The sequence below is a fragment of the Strix aluco genome, unplaced genomic scaffold (assembly GCF_031877795.1).
Source record: "Strix aluco isolate bStrAlu1 unplaced genomic scaffold, bStrAlu1.hap1 HAP1_SCAFFOLD_95, whole genome shotgun sequence".
NCBI lineage: Eukaryota > Metazoa > Chordata > Aves > Strigiformes > Strigidae > Strix > Strix aluco.
This window is the reverse complement of record NW_027436640.1, coordinates 160,017-177,365: the sequence shown is the minus strand read 5'-3', so window position 1 is coordinate 177,365 and position 17,349 is coordinate 160,017.

Here is a 17,349-nt window from a genome sequence, read left to right as displayed (position 1 = left end):
TAGCAGGGAATTCTCTGCCTGCCTTTCCCCAGTGCTCTGCAAGCTCTCCAGAACAACAGCAAATCTGGGGCTCTGTGCTTTCTTTTGTTCTGAACAAGTGTTAGTGTTTTCTGCAGAAAAGCGATTCTGCGAAGCAATGTGAACACTTCTGCTTCCCAGGCACAGAGAAGGTGCTAGCAGGGAATTCTCTGCCTGCCTTTCCCCAGTGCTCTGCAAGCTCTCCAGGACAACATAGAATCTGGGGCTCTGTGCTTTCTTTTGTTCTGAACAAGTGTTAGTGTTTTCTGCACAAAGGCGATTCTGCGAAGCAACGTAAACACTTCTGCTTCCCAGGCACAGAGAAGGTGCTAGCAGGGAATTCTCTGCCTGCCTTTCCCCAGTGCTCTGCCAGCTCTCCAGAACAGCATAAAATCTGGGGCTCTGTGCTTTCTTTTGTTCTGAACAAGTGTTAGTGTTTTCTGTAGAAAAGCGATTCTGCGAAGCAATGTGAACACTTCTGCTTCCCAGGCACAGAGAAGGTGCTAGCAGGGAATTCTCTGCCTGCCTTTCCCCAGTGCTCTGCAAGCTCTCCAGGACAACAGCAAATCTGGGGCTCTGTGCTTTCTTTTGTTCTGAACAAGTGTTAGTGTTTTCTGCACAAAAGCGATTCTGCGAAGTAATGTGAACACTTCTGCTTCCCAGGCACAGAGAAGGTGCTAGCAGGGAATTCTCTGCCTTCCTTTCCCCAGTGCTCTGCAAGCTCTCCAGAACAACATAAAATCTGGTGCTCTGTGCTTTCTTTTGTTCTGAACAAGTGTTAGTGTTTTCTGCACAAAGGCGATTCTGCGAAGCAATGTGAACACTTCTGCTTCCCAGGCACAGAGAAGGTGCTAGCAGGGAATTCTCTGCCTGCCTTTCCCCAGTGCTCTGCAAGCTCTCCAGAACAACATAAAATCTGGTGCTCTGTGCTTTCTTTTGTTCTGAACAAGTGTTAGTGTTTTCTGCACAAAAGCGATTCTGCGAAGCAATGTGAACACTTCTGCTTCCCAGGCACAGAGAAGGTGCTAGCAAGGAATTCTCTGCCTGCCTTTCCCCAGTGCTCTGCAAGCTCTCCAGGACAACATAGAATCTGGGGCTCTGTGCTTTCTTTCCTTCTGAACAAGTGTTACTGTTTTCTGCACAAAAGCGATTCTGCGAAGCAATGTGAACATGCACAGAGAAGGTGCTAGCAGGAAATTCTCTGCCTGCCTTTCCCCAGTGCTCTGCAAGCTCTCCAGGACAACATAAAATCTGGGGCTCTGTGCTTCCTTTCGTTCTGAACAAGTGTTACTGTTTTCTGCACAAAAGCGATTCTGCGAAGCAATGTGAACACTTCTGCTTCCCAGGCACAGAGAAGGCGCTAGCAAGGAATTCTCTGCCTGCCTTTCCCCAGTGCTCTGCAAGCTCTCCAGGACAACATAGAATCTGGGGCTCTGTGCTTTCTTTCCTTCTGAACAAGTGTTACTGTTTTCTGCACAAAAGCGATTCTGCGAAGCAATGTGAACAGGCACAGAGAAGGTGCTAGCAGGGAATTCTCTGCCTGCCTTTCCCCAGTGCTCTGCAAGCTCTCCAGAACAACAGCAAATCTGGGGCTCTGTGCTTTCTTTTGTTCTGAACAAGTGTTAGTGTTTTCTGCAGAAAAGCGATTCTGCGAAGCAATGTGAACACTTCTGCTTCCCAGGCACAGAGAAGGTGCTAGCAGGGAATTCTCTGCCTGCCTTTCCCCAGTGCTCTGCAAGCTCTCCAGGACAACATAGAATCTGGGGCTCTGTGCTTTCTTTTGTTCTGAACAAGTGTTAGTGTTTTCTGCACAAAGGCGATTCTGCGAAGCAACGTAAACACTTCTGCTTCCCAGGCACAGAGAAGGTGCTAGCAGGGAATTCTCTGCCTGCCTTTCCCCAGTGCTCTGCAAGCTCTCCAGGACAACAGCAAATCTGGGGCTCTGTGCTTTCTTTTGTTCTGAACAAGTGTTAGTGTTTTCTGCACAAAAGCGATTCTGCGAAGTAATGTGAACACTTCTGCTTCCCAGGCACAGAGAAGGTGCTAGCAGGGAATTCTCTGCCTGCCTTTCCCCAGTGCTCTGCCAGCTCTCCAGAACAGCATAAAATCTGGGGCTCTGTGCTTTCTTTTGTTCTGAACAAGTGTTAGTGTTTTCTGCACAAAGGCGATTCTGCGAAGCAATGTGAACACTTCTGCTTCCCAGGCACAGAGAAGGTGCTAGCAGGGAATTCTCTGCCTGCCTTTCCCCAGTGCTCTGCAAGCTCTCCAGAACAACAGCAAATCTGGGGCTCTGTGCTTTCTTTTGTTCTGAACAAGTGTTAGTGTTTTCTGCACAAAGGCGATTCTGCGAAGCAATGTGAACACTTCTGCTTCCCAGGCACAGAGAAGGTGCTAGCAGGGAATTCTCTGCCTGCCTTTCCCCAGTGCTCTGCAAGCTCTCCAGGACAACATAGAATCTGGGGCTCTGTGCTTTCTTTTGTTCTGAACAAGTGTTAGTGTTTTCTGCACAAAGGCGATTCTGCGAAGCAATGTGAACACTTCTGCTTCCCAGGCACAGAGAAGGTGCTAGCAGGGAATTCTCTGCCTGCCTTTCCCCAGTGCTCTGCAAGCTCTCCAGAACAACAGCAAATCTGGGGCTCTGTGCTTTCTTTTGTTCTGAACAAGTGTTAGTGTTTTCTGTAGAAAAGCGATTCTGCGAAGCAATGTGAACACTTCTGCTTCCCAGGCACAGAGAAGGTGCTAGCAGGGAATTCTCTGCCTGCCTTTCCCCAGTGCTCTGCCAGCTCTCCAGAACAGCATAAAATCTGGGGCTCTGTGCTTTCTTTTGTTCTGAACAAGTGTTAGTGTTTTCTGTAGAAAAGCGATTCTGCGAAGCAATGTGAACACTTCTGCTTCCCAGGCACAGAGAAGGTGCTAGCAGGGAATTCTCTGCCTGCCTTTCCCCAGTGCTCTGCAAGCTCTCCAGGACAACAGCAAATCTGGGGCTCTGTGCTTTCTTTTGTTCTGAACAAGTGTTAGTGTTTTCTGCACAAAAGCGATTCTGCGAAGTAATGTGAACACTTCTGCTTCCCAGGCACAGAGAAGGTGCTAGCAGGGAATTCTCTGCCTGCCTTTCCCCAGTGCTCTGCAAGCTCTCCAGAACAACATAAAATCTGGTGCTCTGTGCTTTCTTTTGTTCTGAACAAGTGTTAGTGTTTTCTGCACAAAGGCGATTCTGCGAAGCAATGTGAACACTTCTGCTTCCCAGGCACAGAGAAGGTGCTAGCAGGGAATTCTCTGCCTGCCTTTCCCCAGTGCTCTGCAAGCTCTCCAGAACAACATAAAATCTGGTGCTCTGTGCTTTCTTTTGTTCTGAACAAGTGTTAGTGTTTTCTGCACAAAAGCGATTCTGCGAAGCAATATGAACACTTCTGCTTCCCAGGCACAGAGAAGGTGCTAGCAGGGAATTCTCTGCCTGCCTTTCCCCAGTGCTCTGCAAGCTCTCCAGGACAACATAGAATCTGGGGCTCTGTGCTTTCTTTCCTTCTGAACAAGTGTTACTGTTTTCTGCACAAAAGCGATTCTGCGAAGCAATGTGAACATGCACAGAGAAGGTGCTAGCAGGAAATTCTCTGCCTGCCTTTCCCCAGTGCTCTGCAAGCTCTCCAGGACAACATAAAATCTGGGGCTCTGTGCTTCCTTTCGTTCTGAACAAGTGTTACTGTTTTCTGCACAAAAGCGATTCTGCGAAGCAATGTGAACACTTCTGCTTCCCAGGCACAGAGAAGGCGCTAGCAAGGAATTCTCTGCCTGCCTTTCCCCAGTGCTCTGCAAGCTCTCCAGGACAACATAGAATCTGGGGCTCTGTGCTTTCTTTCCTTCTGAACAAGTGTTACTGTTTTCTGCACAAAAGCGATTCTGCGAAGCAATGTGAACAGGCACAGAGAAGGTGCTAGCAGGGAATTCTCTGCCTGCCTTTCCCCAGTGCTCTGCAAGCTCTCCAGAACAACAGCAAATCTGGGGCTCTGTGCTTTCTTTTGTTCTGAACAAGTGTTAGTGTTTTCTGCAGAAAAGCGATTCTGCGAAGCAATGTGAACAGGCACAGAGAAGGTGCTAGCAGGGAATTCTCTGCCTGCCTTTCCCCAGTGCTCTGCAAGCTCTCCAGGACAACAGCAAATCTGGGGCTCTGTGCTTTCTTTTGTTCTGAACAAGTGTTAGTGTTTTCTGCAGAAAAGCGATTCTGCGAAGTAATGTGAACACTTCTGCTTCCCAGGCACAGAGAAGGTGCTAGCAGGGAATTCTCTGCCTGCCTTTCCCCAGTGCTCTGCCAGCTCTCCAGAACAGCATAAAATCTGGGGCTCTGTGCTTTCTTTTGTTCTGAACAAGTGTTAGTGTTTTCTGCACAAAGGCGATTCTGCGAAGCAATGTGAACACTTCTGCTTCCCAGGCACAGAGAAGGTGCTAGCAGGGAATTCTCTGCCTGCCTTTCCCCAGTGCTCTGCAAGCTCTCCAGAACAACAGCAAATCTGGGGCTCTGTGCTTTCTTTTGTTCTGAACAAGTGTTAGTGTTTTCTGCACAAAGGCGATTCTGCGAAGCAATGTGAACACTTCTGCTTCCCAGGCACAGAGAAGGTGCTAGCAGGGAATTCTCTGCCTGCCTTTCCCCAGTGCTCTGCAAGCTCTCCAGGACAACATAGAATCTGGGGCTCTGTGCTTTCTTTTGTTCTGAACAAGTGTTAGTGTTTTCTGCACAAAGGCGATTCTGCGAAGCAATGTGAACACTTCTGCTTCCCAGGCACAGAGAAGGTGCTAGCAAGGAATTCTCTGCCTGCCTTTCCCCAGTGCTCTGCAAGCTCTCCAGGACAACATAGAATCTGGGGCTCTGTGCTTTCTTTCCTTCTGAACAAGTGTTACTGTTTTCTGCACAAAAGCGATTCTGCGAAGCAATGTGAACATGCACAGAGAAGGTGCTAGCAGGAAATTCTCTGCCTGCCTTTCCCCAGTGCTCTGCAAGCTCTCCAGGACAACATAAAATCTGGGGCTCTGTGCTTCCTTTCGTTCTGAACAAGTGTTACTGTTTTCTGCACAAAAGCGATTCTGCGAAGCAATGTGAACACTTCTGCTTCCCAGGCACAGAGAAGGCGCTAGCAAGGAATTCTCTGCCTGCCTTTCCCCAGTGCTCTGCAAGCTCTCCAGGACAACATAGAATCTGGGGCTCTGTGCTTTCTTTCCTTCTGAACAAGTGTTACTGTTTTCTGCACAAAAGCGATTCTGCGAAGCAATGTGAACAGGCACAGAGAAGGTGCTAGCAGGGAATTCTCTGCCTGCCTTTCCCCAGTGCTCTGCAAGCTCTCCAGAACAACAGCAAATCTGGGGCTCTGTGCTTTCTTTTGTTCTGAACAAGTGTTAGTGTTTTCTGCAGAAAAGCGATTCTGCGAAGCAATGTGAACAGGCACAGAGAAGGTGCTAGCAGGGAATTCTCTGCCTGCCTTTCCCCAGTGCTCTGCAAGCTCTCCAGGACAACAGCAAATCTGGGGCTCTGTGCTTTCTTTTGTTCTGAACAAGTGTTAGTGTTTTCTGCAGAAAAGCGATTCTGCGAAGTAATGTGAACACTTCTGCTTCCCAGGCACAGAGAAGGTGCTAGCAGGGAATTCTCTGCCTGCCTTTCCCCAGTGCTCTGCCAGCTCTCCAGAACAGCATAAAATCTGGGGCTCTGTGCTTTCTTTTGTTCTGAACAAGTGTTAGTGTTTTCTGCACAAAGGCGATTCTGCGAAGCAATGTGAACACTTCTGCTTCCCAGGCACAGAGAAGGTGCTAGCAGGGAATTCTCTGCCTGCCTTTCCCCAGTGCTCTGCAAGCTCTCCAGAACAACAGCAAATCTGGGGCTCTGTGCTTTCTTTTGTTCTGAACAAGTGTTAGTGTTTTCTGCACAAAGGCGATTCTGCGAAGCAATGTGAACACTTCTGCTTCCCAGGCACAGAGAAGGTGCTAGCAGGGAATTCTCTGCCTGCCTTTCCCCAGTGCTCTGCAAGCTCTCCAGGACAACATAGAATCTGGGGCTCTGTGCTTTCTTTTGTTCTGAACAAGTGTTAGTGTTTTCTGCACAAAGGCGATTCTGCGAAGCAATGTGAACACTTCTGCTTCCCAGGCACAGAGAAGGTGCTAGCAGGGAATTCTCTGCCTGCCTTTCCCCAGTGCTCTGCAAGCTCTCCAGAACAACAGCAAATCTGGGGCTCTGTGCTTTCTTTTGTTCTGAACAAGTGTTAGTGTTTTCTGTAGAAAAGCGATTCTGCGAAGCAATGTGAACACTTCTGCTTCCCAGGCACAGAGAAGGTGCTAGCAGGGAATTCTCTGCCTGCCTTTCCCCAGTGCTCTGCAAGCTCTCCAGGACAACATAGAATCTGGGGCTCTGTGCTTTCTTTTGTTCTGAACAAGTGTTAGTGTTTTCTGCACAAAAGCGATTCTGCGAAGCAACGTAAACACTTCTGCTTCCCAGGCACAGAGAAGGTGCTAGCAGGGAATTCTCTGCCTGCCTTTCCCCAGTGCTCTGCACGCTCTCCAGAACAACAGCAAATCTGGGGCTCTGTGCTTTCTTTTGTTCTGAACAAGTGTTAGTGTTTTCTGCACAAAAGCGATTCTGCGAAGCAATGTGAACACTTCTGCTTCCCAGGCACAGAGAAGGTGCTAGCAGGGAATTCTCTGCCTGCCTTTCCCCAGTGCTCTGCAAGCTCTCCAGAACAACAGCAAATCTGGGGCTCTGTGCTTTCTTTTGTTCTGAACAAGTGTTAGTGTTTTCTGCAGAAAAGCGATTCTGCGAAGCAATGTGAACACTTCTGCTTCCCAGGCACAGAGAAGGTGCTAGCAGGGAATTCTCTGCCTGCCTTTCCCCAGTGCTCTGCCAGCTCTCCAGAACAGCATAGAATCTGGGGCTCTGTGCTTTCTTTTGTTCTGAACAAGTGTTAGTGTTTTCTGCACAAAGGCGATTCTGCGAAGCAACGTAAACACTTCTGCTTCCCAGGCACAGAGAAGGTGCTAGCAGGGAATTCTCTGCCTGCCTTTCCCCAGTGCTCTGCAAGCTCTCCAGGACAACAGCAAATCTGGGGCTCTGTGCTTTCTTTTGTTCTGAACAAGTGTTAGTGTTTTCTGCACAAAAGCGATTCTGCGAAGTAATGTGAACACTTCTGCTTCCCAGGCACAGAGAAGGTGCTAGCAGGGAATTCTCTGCCTGCCTTTCCCCAGTGCTCTGCCAGCTCTCCAGAACAGCATAAAATCTGGGGCTCTGTGCTTTCTTTTGTTCTGAACAAGTGTTAGTGTTTTCTGCACAAAGGCGATTCTGCGAAGCAACGTAAACACTTCTGCTTCCCAGGCACAGAGAAGGTGCTAGCAGGGAATTCTCTGCCTGCCTTTCCCCAGTGCTCTGCACGCTCTCCAGAACAACAGCAAATCTGGGGCTCTGTGCTTTCTTTTGTTCTGAACAAGTGTTAGTGTTTTCTGCACAAAAGCGATTCTGCGAAGCAATGTGAACACTTCTGCTTCCCAGGCACAGAGAAGGTGCTAGCAGGGAATTCTCTGCCTGCCTTTCCCCAGTGCTCTGCAAGCTCTCCAGAACAACAGCAAATCTGGGGCTCTGTGCTTTCTTTTGTTCTGAACAAGTGTTAGTGTTTTCTGCAGAAAAGCGATTCTGCGAAGCAATGTGAACACTTCTGCTTCCCAGGCACAGAGAAGGTGCTAGCAGGGAATTCTCTGCCTGCCTTTCCCCAGTGCTCTGCAAGCTCTCCAGGACAACATAGAATCTGGGGCTCTGTGCTTTCTTTTGTTCTGAACAAGTGTTAGTGTTTTCTGCACAAAGGCGATTCTGCGAAGCAACGTAAACACTTCTGCTTCCCAGGCACAGAGAAGGTGCTAGCAGGGAATTCTCTGCCTGCCTTTCCCCAGTGCTCTGCCAGCTCTCCAGAACAGCATAAAATCTGGGGCTCTGTGCTTTCTTTTGTTCTGAACAAGTGTTAGTGTTTTCTGTAGAAAAGCGATTCTGCGAAGCAATGTGAACACTTCTGCTTCCCAGGCACAGAGAAGGTGCTAGCAGGGAATTCTCTGCCTGCCTTTCCCCAGTGCTCTGCAAGCTCTCCAGGACAACAGCAAATCTGGGGCTCTGTGCTTTCTTTTGTTCTGAACAAGTGTTAGTGTTTTCTGCACAAAAGCGATTCTGCGAAGTAATGTGAACACTTCTGCTTCCCAGGCACAGAGAAGGTGCTAGCAGGGAATTCTCTGCCTTCCTTTCCCCAGTGCTCTGCAAGCTCTCCAGAACAACATAAAATCTGGTGCTCTGTGCTTTCTTTTGTTCTGAACAAGTGTTAGTGTTTTCTGCACAAAGGCGATTCTGCGAAGCAATGTGAACACTTCTGCTTCCCAGGCACAGAGAAGGTGCTAGCAGGGAATTCTCTGCCTGCCTTTCCCCAGTGCTCTGCAAGCTCTCCAGAACAACATAAAATCTGGTGCTCTGTGCTTTCTTTTGTTCTGAACAAGTGTTAGTGTTTTCTGCACAAAAGCGATTCTGCGAAGCAATGTGAACACTTCTGCTTCCCAGGCACAGAGAAGGTGCTAGCAAGGAATTCTCTGCCTGCCTTTCCCCAGTGCTCTGCAAGCTCTCCAGGACAACATAGAATCTGGGGCTCTGTGCTTTCTTTCCTTCTGAACAAGTGTTACTGTTTTCTGCACAAAAGCGATTCTGCGAAGCAATGTGAACATGCACAGAGAAGGTGCTAGCAGGAAATTCTCTGCCTGCCTTTCCCCAGTGCTCTGCAAGCTCTCCAGGACAACATAAAATCTGGGGCTCTGTGCTTCCTTTCGTTCTGAACAAGTGTTACTGTTTTCTGCACAAAAGCGATTCTGCGAAGCAATGTGAACACTTCTGCTTCCCAGGCACAGAGAAGGCGCTAGCAAGGAATTCTCTGCCTGCCTTTCCCCAGTGCTCTGCAAGCTCTCCAGGACAACATAGAATCTGGGGCTCTGTGCTTTCTTTCCTTCTGAACAAGTGTTACTGTTTTCTGCACAAAAGCGATTCTGCGAAGCAATGTGAACAGGCACAGAGAAGGTGCTAGCAGGGAATTCTCTGCCTGCCTTTCCCCAGTGCTCTGCAAGCTCTCCAGAACAACAGCAAATCTGGGGCTCTGTGCTTTCTTTTGTTCTGAACAAGTGTTAGTGTTTTCTGCAGAAAAGCGATTCTGCGAAGCAATGTGAACACTTCTGCTTCCCAGGCACAGAGAAGGTGCTAGCAGGGAATTCTCTGCCTGCCTTTCCCCAGTGCTCTGCAAGCTCTCCAGGACAACATAGAATCTGGGGCTCTGTGCTTTCTTTTGTTCTGAACAAGTGTTAGTGTTTTCTGCACAAAGGCGATTCTGCGAAGCAACGTAAACACTTCTGCTTCCCAGGCACAGAGAAGGTGCTAGCAGGGAATTCTCTGCCTGCCTTTCCCCAGTGCTCTGCAAGCTCTCCAGGACAACAGCAAATCTGGGGCTCTGTGCTTTCTTTTGTTCTGAACAAGTGTTAGTGTTTTCTGCACAAAAGCGATTCTGCGAAGTAATGTGAACACTTCTGCTTCCCAGGCACAGAGAAGGTGCTAGCAGGGAATTCTCTGCCTGCCTTTCCCCAGTGCTCTGCCAGCTCTCCAGAACAGCATAAAATCTGGGGCTCTGTGCTTTCTTTTGTTCTGAACAAGTGTTAGTGTTTTCTGCACAAAGGCGATTCTGCGAAGCAATGTGAACACTTCTGCTTCCCAGGCACAGAGAAGGTGCTAGCAGGGAATTCTCTGCCTGCCTTTCCCCAGTGCTCTGCAAGCTCTCCAGAACAACAGCAAATCTGGGGCTCTGTGCTTTCTTTTGTTCTGAACAAGTGTTAGTGTTTTCTGCACAAAGGCGATTCTGCGAAGCAATGTGAACACTTCTGCTTCCCAGGCACAGAGAAGGTGCTAGCAGGGAATTCTCTGCCTGCCTTTCCCCAGTGCTCTGCAAGCTCTCCAGGACAACATAGAATCTGGGGCTCTGTGCTTTCTTTTGTTCTGAACAAGTGTTAGTGTTTTCTGCACAAAGGCGATTCTGCGAAGCAATGTGAACACTTCTGCTTCCCAGGCACAGAGAAGGTGCTAGCAGGGAATTCTCTGCCTGCCTTTCCCCAGTGCTCTGCAAGCTCTCCAGAACAACAGCAAATCTGGGGCTCTGTGCTTTCTTTTGTTCTGAACAAGTGTTAGTGTTTTCTGTAGAAAAGCGATTCTGCGAAGCAATGTGAACACTTCTGCTTCCCAGGCACAGAGAAGGTGCTAGCAGGGAATTCTCTGCCTGCCTTTCCCCAGTGCTCTGCCAGCTCTCCAGAACAGCATAAAATCTGGGGCTCTGTGCTTTCTTTTGTTCTGAACAAGTGTTAGTGTTTTCTGTAGAAAAGCGATTCTGCGAAGCAATGTGAACACTTCTGCTTCCCAGGCACAGAGAAGGTGCTAGCAGGGAATTCTCTGCCTGCCTTTCCCCAGTGCTCTGCAAGCTCTCCAGGACAACAGCAAATCTGGGGCTCTGTGCTTTCTTTTGTTCTGAACAAGTGTTAGTGTTTTCTGCACAAAAGCGATTCTGCGAAGTAATGTGAACACTTCTGCTTCCCAGGCACAGAGAAGGTGCTAGCAGGGAATTCTCTGCCTGCCTTTCCCCAGTGCTCTGCAAGCTCTCCAGAACAACATAAAATCTGGTGCTCTGTGCTTTCTTTTGTTCTGAACAAGTGTTAGTGTTTTCTGCACAAAGGCGATTCTGCGAAGCAATGTGAACACTTCTGCTTCCCAGGCACAGAGAAGGTGCTAGCAGGGAATTCTCTGCCTGCCTTTCCCCAGTGCTCTGCAAGCTCTCCAGAACAACATAAAATCTGGTGCTCTGTGCTTTCTTTTGTTCTGAACAAGTGTTAGTGTTTTCTGCACAAAAGCGATTCTGCGAAGCAATATGAACACTTCTGCTTCCCAGGCACAGAGAAGGTGCTAGCAGGGAATTCTCTGCCTGCCTTTCCCCAGTGCTCTGCAAGCTCTCCAGGACAACATAGAATCTGGGGCTCTGTGCTTTCTTTCCTTCTGAACAAGTGTTACTGTTTTCTGCACAAAAGCGATTCTGCGAAGCAATGTGAACATGCACAGAGAAGGTGCTAGCAGGAAATTCTCTGCCTGCCTTTCCCCAGTGCTCTGCAAGCTCTCCAGGACAACATAAAATCTGGGGCTCTGTGCTTCCTTTCGTTCTGAACAAGTGTTACTGTTTTCTGCACAAAAGCGATTCTGCGAAGCAATGTGAACACTTCTGCTTCCCAGGCACAGAGAAGGCGCTAGCAAGGAATTCTCTGCCTGCCTTTCCCCAGTGCTCTGCAAGCTCTCCAGGACAACATAGAATCTGGGGCTCTGTGCTTTCTTTCCTTCTGAACAAGTGTTACTGTTTTCTGCACAAAAGCGATTCTGCGAAGCAATGTGAACAGGCACAGAGAAGGTGCTAGCAGGGAATTCTCTGCCTGCCTTTCCCCAGTGCTCTGCAAGCTCTCCAGAACAACAGCAAATCTGGGGCTCTGTGCTTTCTTTTGTTCTGAACAAGTGTTAGTGTTTTCTGCAGAAAAGCGATTCTGCGAAGCAATGTGAACAGGCACAGAGAAGGTGCTAGCAGGGAATTCTCTGCCTGCCTTTCCCCAGTGCTCTGCAAGCTCTCCAGGACAACATAAAATCTGGGGCTCTGTGCTTTCTTTTGTTCTGAACAAGTGTTAGTGTTTTCTGCAGAAAAGCGATTCTGCGAAGTAATGTGAACACTTCTGCTTCCCAGGCACAGAGAAGGTGCTAGCAGGGAATTCTCTGCCTGCCTTTCCCCAGTGCTCTGCCAGCTCTCCAGAACAGCATAAAATCTGGGGCTCTGTGCTTTCTTTTGTTCTGAACAAGTGTTAGTGTTTTCTGCACAAAGGCGATTCTGCGAAGCAATGTGAACACTTCTGCTTCCCAGGCACAGAGAAGGTGCTAGCAGGGAATTCTCTGCCTGCCTTTCCCCAGTGCTCTGCAAGCTCTCCAGAACAACAGCAAATCTGGGGCTCTGTGCTTTCTTTTGTTCTGAACAAGTGTTAGTGTTTTCTGCACAAAGGCGATTCTGCGAAGCAATGTGAACACTTCTGCTTCCCAGGCACAGAGAAGGTGCTAGCAGGGAATTCTCTGCCTGCCTTTCCCCAGTGCTCTGCAAGCTCTCCAGGACAACATAGAATCTGGGGCTCTGTGCTTTCTTTTGTTCTGAACAAGTGTTAGTGTTTTCTGCACAAAGGCGATTCTGCGAAGCAATGTGAACACTTCTGCTTCCCAGGCACAGAGAAGGTGCTAGCAAGGAATTCTCTGCCTGCCTTTCCCCAGTGCTCTGCAAGCTCTCCAGGACAACATAGAATCTGGGGCTCTGTGCTTTCTTTCCTTCTGAACAAGTGTTACTGTTTTCTGCACAAAAGCGATTCTGCGAAGCAATGTGAACATGCACAGAGAAGGTGCTAGCAGGAAATTCTCTGCCTGCCTTTCCCCAGTGCTCTGCAAGCTCTCCAGGACAACATAAAATCTGGGGCTCTGTGCTTCCTTTCGTTCTGAACAAGTGTTACTGTTTTCTGCACAAAAGCGATTCTGCGAAGCAATGTGAACACTTCTGCTTCCCAGGCACAGAGAAGGCGCTAGCAAGGAATTCTCTGCCTGCCTTTCCCCAGTGCTCTGCAAGCTCTCCAGGACAACATAGAATCTGGGGCTCTGTGCTTTCTTTCCTTCTGAACAAGTGTTACTGTTTTCTGCACAAAAGCGATTCTGCGAAGCAATGTGAACAGGCACAGAGAAGGTGCTAGCAGGGAATTCTCTGCCTGCCTTTCCCCAGTGCTCTGCAAGCTCTCCAGAACAACAGCAAATCTGGGGCTCTGTGCTTTCTTTTGTTCTGAACAAGTGTTAGTGTTTTCTGCAGAAAAGCGATTCTGCGAAGCAATGTGAACAGGCACAGAGAAGGTGCTAGCAGGGAATTCTCTGCCTGCCTTTCCCCAGTGCTCTGCAAGCTCTCCAGGACAACAGCAAATCTGGGGCTCTGTGCTTTCTTTTGTTCTGAACAAGTGTTAGTGTTTTCTGCAGAAAAGCGATTCTGCGAAGTAATGTGAACACTTCTGCTTCCCAGGCACAGAGAAGGTGCTAGCAGGGAATTCTCTGCCTGCCTTTCCCCAGTGCTCTGCCAGCTCTCCAGAACAGCATAAAATCTGGGGCTCTGTGCTTTCTTTTGTTCTGAACAAGTGTTAGTGTTTTCTGCACAAAGGCGATTCTGCGAAGCAATGTGAACACTTCTGCTTCCCAGGCACAGAGAAGGTGCTAGCAGGGAATTCTCTGCCTGCCTTTCCCCAGTGCTCTGCAAGCTCTCCAGAACAACAGCAAATCTGGGGCTCTGTGCTTTCTTTTGTTCTGAACAAGTGTTAGTGTTTTCTGCACAAAGGCGATTCTGCGAAGCAATGTGAACACTTCTGCTTCCCAGGCACAGAGAAGGTGCTAGCAGGGAATTCTCTGCCTGCCTTTCCCCAGTGCTCTGCAAGCTCTCCAGGACAACATAGAATCTGGGGCTCTGTGCTTTCTTTTGTTCTGAACAAGTGTTAGTGTTTTCTGCACAAAGGCGATTCTGCGAAGCAATGTGAACACTTCTGCTTCCCAGGCACAGAGAAGGTGCTAGCAGGGAATTCTCTGCCTGCCTTTCCCCAGTGCTCTGCAAGCTCTCCAGAACAACAGCAAATCTGGGGCTCTGTGCTTTCTTTTGTTCTGAACAAGTGTTAGTGTTTTCTGTAGAAAAGCGATTCTGCGAAGCAATGTGAACACTTCTGCTTCCCAGGCACAGAGAAGGTGCTAGCAGGGAATTCTCTGCCTGCCTTTCCCCAGTGCTCTGCAAGCTCTCCAGGACAACATAGAATCTGGGGCTCTGTGCTTTCTTTTGTTCTGAACAAGTGTTAGTGTTTTCTGCACAAAAGCGATTCTGCGAAGCAACGTAAACACTTCTGCTTCCCAGGCACAGAGAAGGTGCTAGCAGGGAATTCTCTGCCTGCCTTTCCCCAGTGCTCTGCACGCTCTCCAGAACAACAGCAAATCTGGGGCTCTGTGCTTTCTTTTGTTCTGAACAAGTGTTAGTGTTTTCTGCACAAAAGCGATTCTGCGAAGCAATGTGAACACTTCTGCTTCCCAGGCACAGAGAAGGTGCTAGCAGGGAATTCTCTGCCTGCCTTTCCCCAGTGCTCTGCAAGCTCTCCAGAACAACAGCAAATCTGGGGCTCTGTGCTTTCTTTTGTTCTGAACAAGTGTTAGTGTTTTCTGCAGAAAAGCGATTCTGCGAAGCAATGTGAACACTTCTGCTTCCCAGGCACAGAGAAGGTGCTAGCAGGGAATTCTCTGCCTGCCTTTCCCCAGTGCTCTGCCAGCTCTCCAGAACAGCATAGAATCTGGGGCTCTGTGCTTTCTTTTGTTCTGAACAAGTGTTAGTGTTTTCTGCACAAAGGCGATTCTGCGAAGCAACGTAAACACTTCTGCTTCCCAGGCACAGAGAAGGTGCTAGCAGGGAATTCTCTGCCTGCCTTTCCCCAGTGCTCTGCAAGCTCTCCAGGACAACAGCAAATCTGGGGCTCTGTGCTTTCTTTTGTTCTGAACAAGTGTTAGTGTTTTCTGCACAAAAGCGATTCTGCGAAGTAATGTGAACACTTCTGCTTCCCAGGCACAGAGAAGGTGCTAGCAGGGAATTCTCTGCCTGCCTTTCCCCAGTGCTCTGCCAGCTCTCCAGAACAGCATAAAATCTGGGGCTCTGTGCTTTCTTTTGTTCTGAACAAGTGTTAGTGTTTTCTGCACAAAGGCGATTCTGCGAAGCAATGTGAACACTTCTGCTTCCCAGGCACAGAGAAGGTGCTAGCAGGGAATTCTCTGCCTGCCTTTCCCCAGTGCTCTGCAAGCTCTCCAGAACAACAGCAAATCTGGGGCTCTGTGCTTTCTTTTGTTCTGAACAAGTGTTAGTGTTTTCTGCACAAAGGCGATTCTGCGAAGCAATGTGAACACTTCTGCTTCCCAGGCACAGAGAAGGTGCTAGCAGGGAATTCTCTGCCTGCCTTTCCCCAGTGCTCTGCAAGCTCTCCAGGACAACATAGAATCTGGGGCTCTGTGCTTTCTTTTGTTCTGAACAAGTGTTACTGTTTTCTGCACAAAGGCGATTCTGCGAAGCAATGTGAACACTTCTGCTTCCCAGGCACAGAGAAGGTGCTAGCAGGGAATTCTCTGCCTGCCTTTCCCCAGTGCTCTGCAAGCTCTCCAGAACAACATAGAATCTGGTGCTCTGTGCTTTCTTTTGTTCTGAACAAGTGTTAGTGTTTTCTGCACAAAAGCGATTCTGCGAAGCAATATGAACACTTCTGCTTCCCAGGCACAGAGAAGGTGCTAGCAGGGAATTCTCTGCCTGCCTTTCCCCAGTGCTCTGCAAGCTCTCCAGGACAACATAGAATCTGGGGCTCTGTGCTTTCTTTCCTTCTGAACAAGTGTTACTGTTTTCTGCACAAAAGCGATTCTGCGAAGCAATGTGAACATGCACAGAGAAGGTGCTAGCAGGAAATTCTCTGCCTGCCTTTCCCCAGTGCTCTGCAAGCTCTCCAGGACAACATAAAATCTGGGGCTCTGTGCTTCCTTTCGTTCTGAACAAGTGTTACTGTTTTCTGCACAAAAGCGATTCTGCGAAGCAATGTGAACACTTCTGCTTCCCAGGCACAGAGAAGGCGCTAGCAAGGAATTCTCTGCCTGCCTTTCCCCAGTGCTCTGCAAGCTCTCCAGGACAACATAGAATCTGGGGCTCTGTGCTTTCTTTCCTTCTGAACAAGTGTTACTGTTTTCTGCACAAAAGCGATTCTGCGAAGCAATGTGAACAGGCACAGAGAAGGTGCTAGCAGGGAATTCTCTGCCTGCCTTTCCCCAGTGCTCTGCAAGCTCTCCAGAACAACAGCAAATCTGGGGCTCTGTGCTTTCTTTTGTTCTGAACAAGTGTTAGTGTTTTCTGCAGAAAAGCGATTCTGCGAAGCAATGTGAACAGGCACAGAGAAGGTGCTAGCAGGGAATTCTCTGCCTGCCTTTCCCCAGTGCTCTGCAAGCTCTCCAGGACAACAGCAAATCTGGGGCTCTGTGCTTTCTTTTGTTCTGAACAAGTGTTAGTGTTTTCTGCAGAAAAGCGATTCTGCGAAGTAATGTGAACACTTCTGCTTCCCAGGCACAGAGAAGGTGCTAGCAGGGAATTCTCTGCCTGCCTTTCCCCAGTGCTCTGCCAGCTCTCCAGAACAGCATAAAATCTGGGGCTCTGTGCTTTCTTTTGTTCTGAACAAGTGTTAGTGTTTTCTGCACAAAGGCGATTCTGCGAAGCAATGTGAACACTTCTGCTTCCCAGGCACAGAGAAGGTGCTAGCAGGGAATTCTCTGCCTGCCTTTCCCCAGTGCTCTGCAAGCTCTCCAGAACAACAGCAAATCTGGGGCTCTGTGCTTTCTTTTGTTCTGAACAAGTGTTAGTGTTATCTGCAGAAAAGCGATTCTGCGAAGCAATGTGAACACTTCTGCTTCCCAGGCACAGAGAAGGTGCTAGCAGGGAATTCTCTGCCTGCCTTTCCCCAGTGCTCTGCAAGCTCTCCAGGACAACATAGAATCTGGGGCTCTGTGCTTTCTTTTGTTCTGAACAAGTGTTAGTGTTTTCTGCACAAAGGCGATTCTGCGAAGCAATGTGAACACTTCTGCTTCCCAGGCACAGAGAAGGTGCTAGCAGGGAATTCTCTGCCTGCCTTTCCCCAGTGCTCTGCAAGCTCTCCAGAACAACAGCAAATCTGGGGCTCTGTGCTTTCTTTTGTTCTGAACAAGTGTTAGTGTTTTCTGTAGAAAAGCGATTCTGCGAAGCAATGTGAACACTTCTGCTTCCCAGGCACAGAGAAGGTGCTAGCAGGGAATTCTCTGCCTGCCTTTCCCCAGTGCTCTGCAAGCTCTCCAGGACAACATAGAATCTGGGGCTCTGTGCTTTCTTTTGTTCTGAACAAGTGTTAGTGTTTTCTGCACAAAAGCGATTCTGCGAAGCAACGTAAACACTTCTGCTTCCCAGGCACAGAGAAGGTGCTAGCAGGGAATTCTCTGCCTGCCTTTCCCCAGTGCTCTGCACGCTCTCCAGAACAACAGCAAATCTGGGGCTCTGTGCTTTCTTTTGTTCTGAACAAGTGTTAGTGTTTTTTGCACAAAAGCGATTCTGCGAAGCAATGTGAACACTTCTGCTTCCCAGGCACAGAGAAGGTGCTAGCAGGGAATTCTCTGCCTGC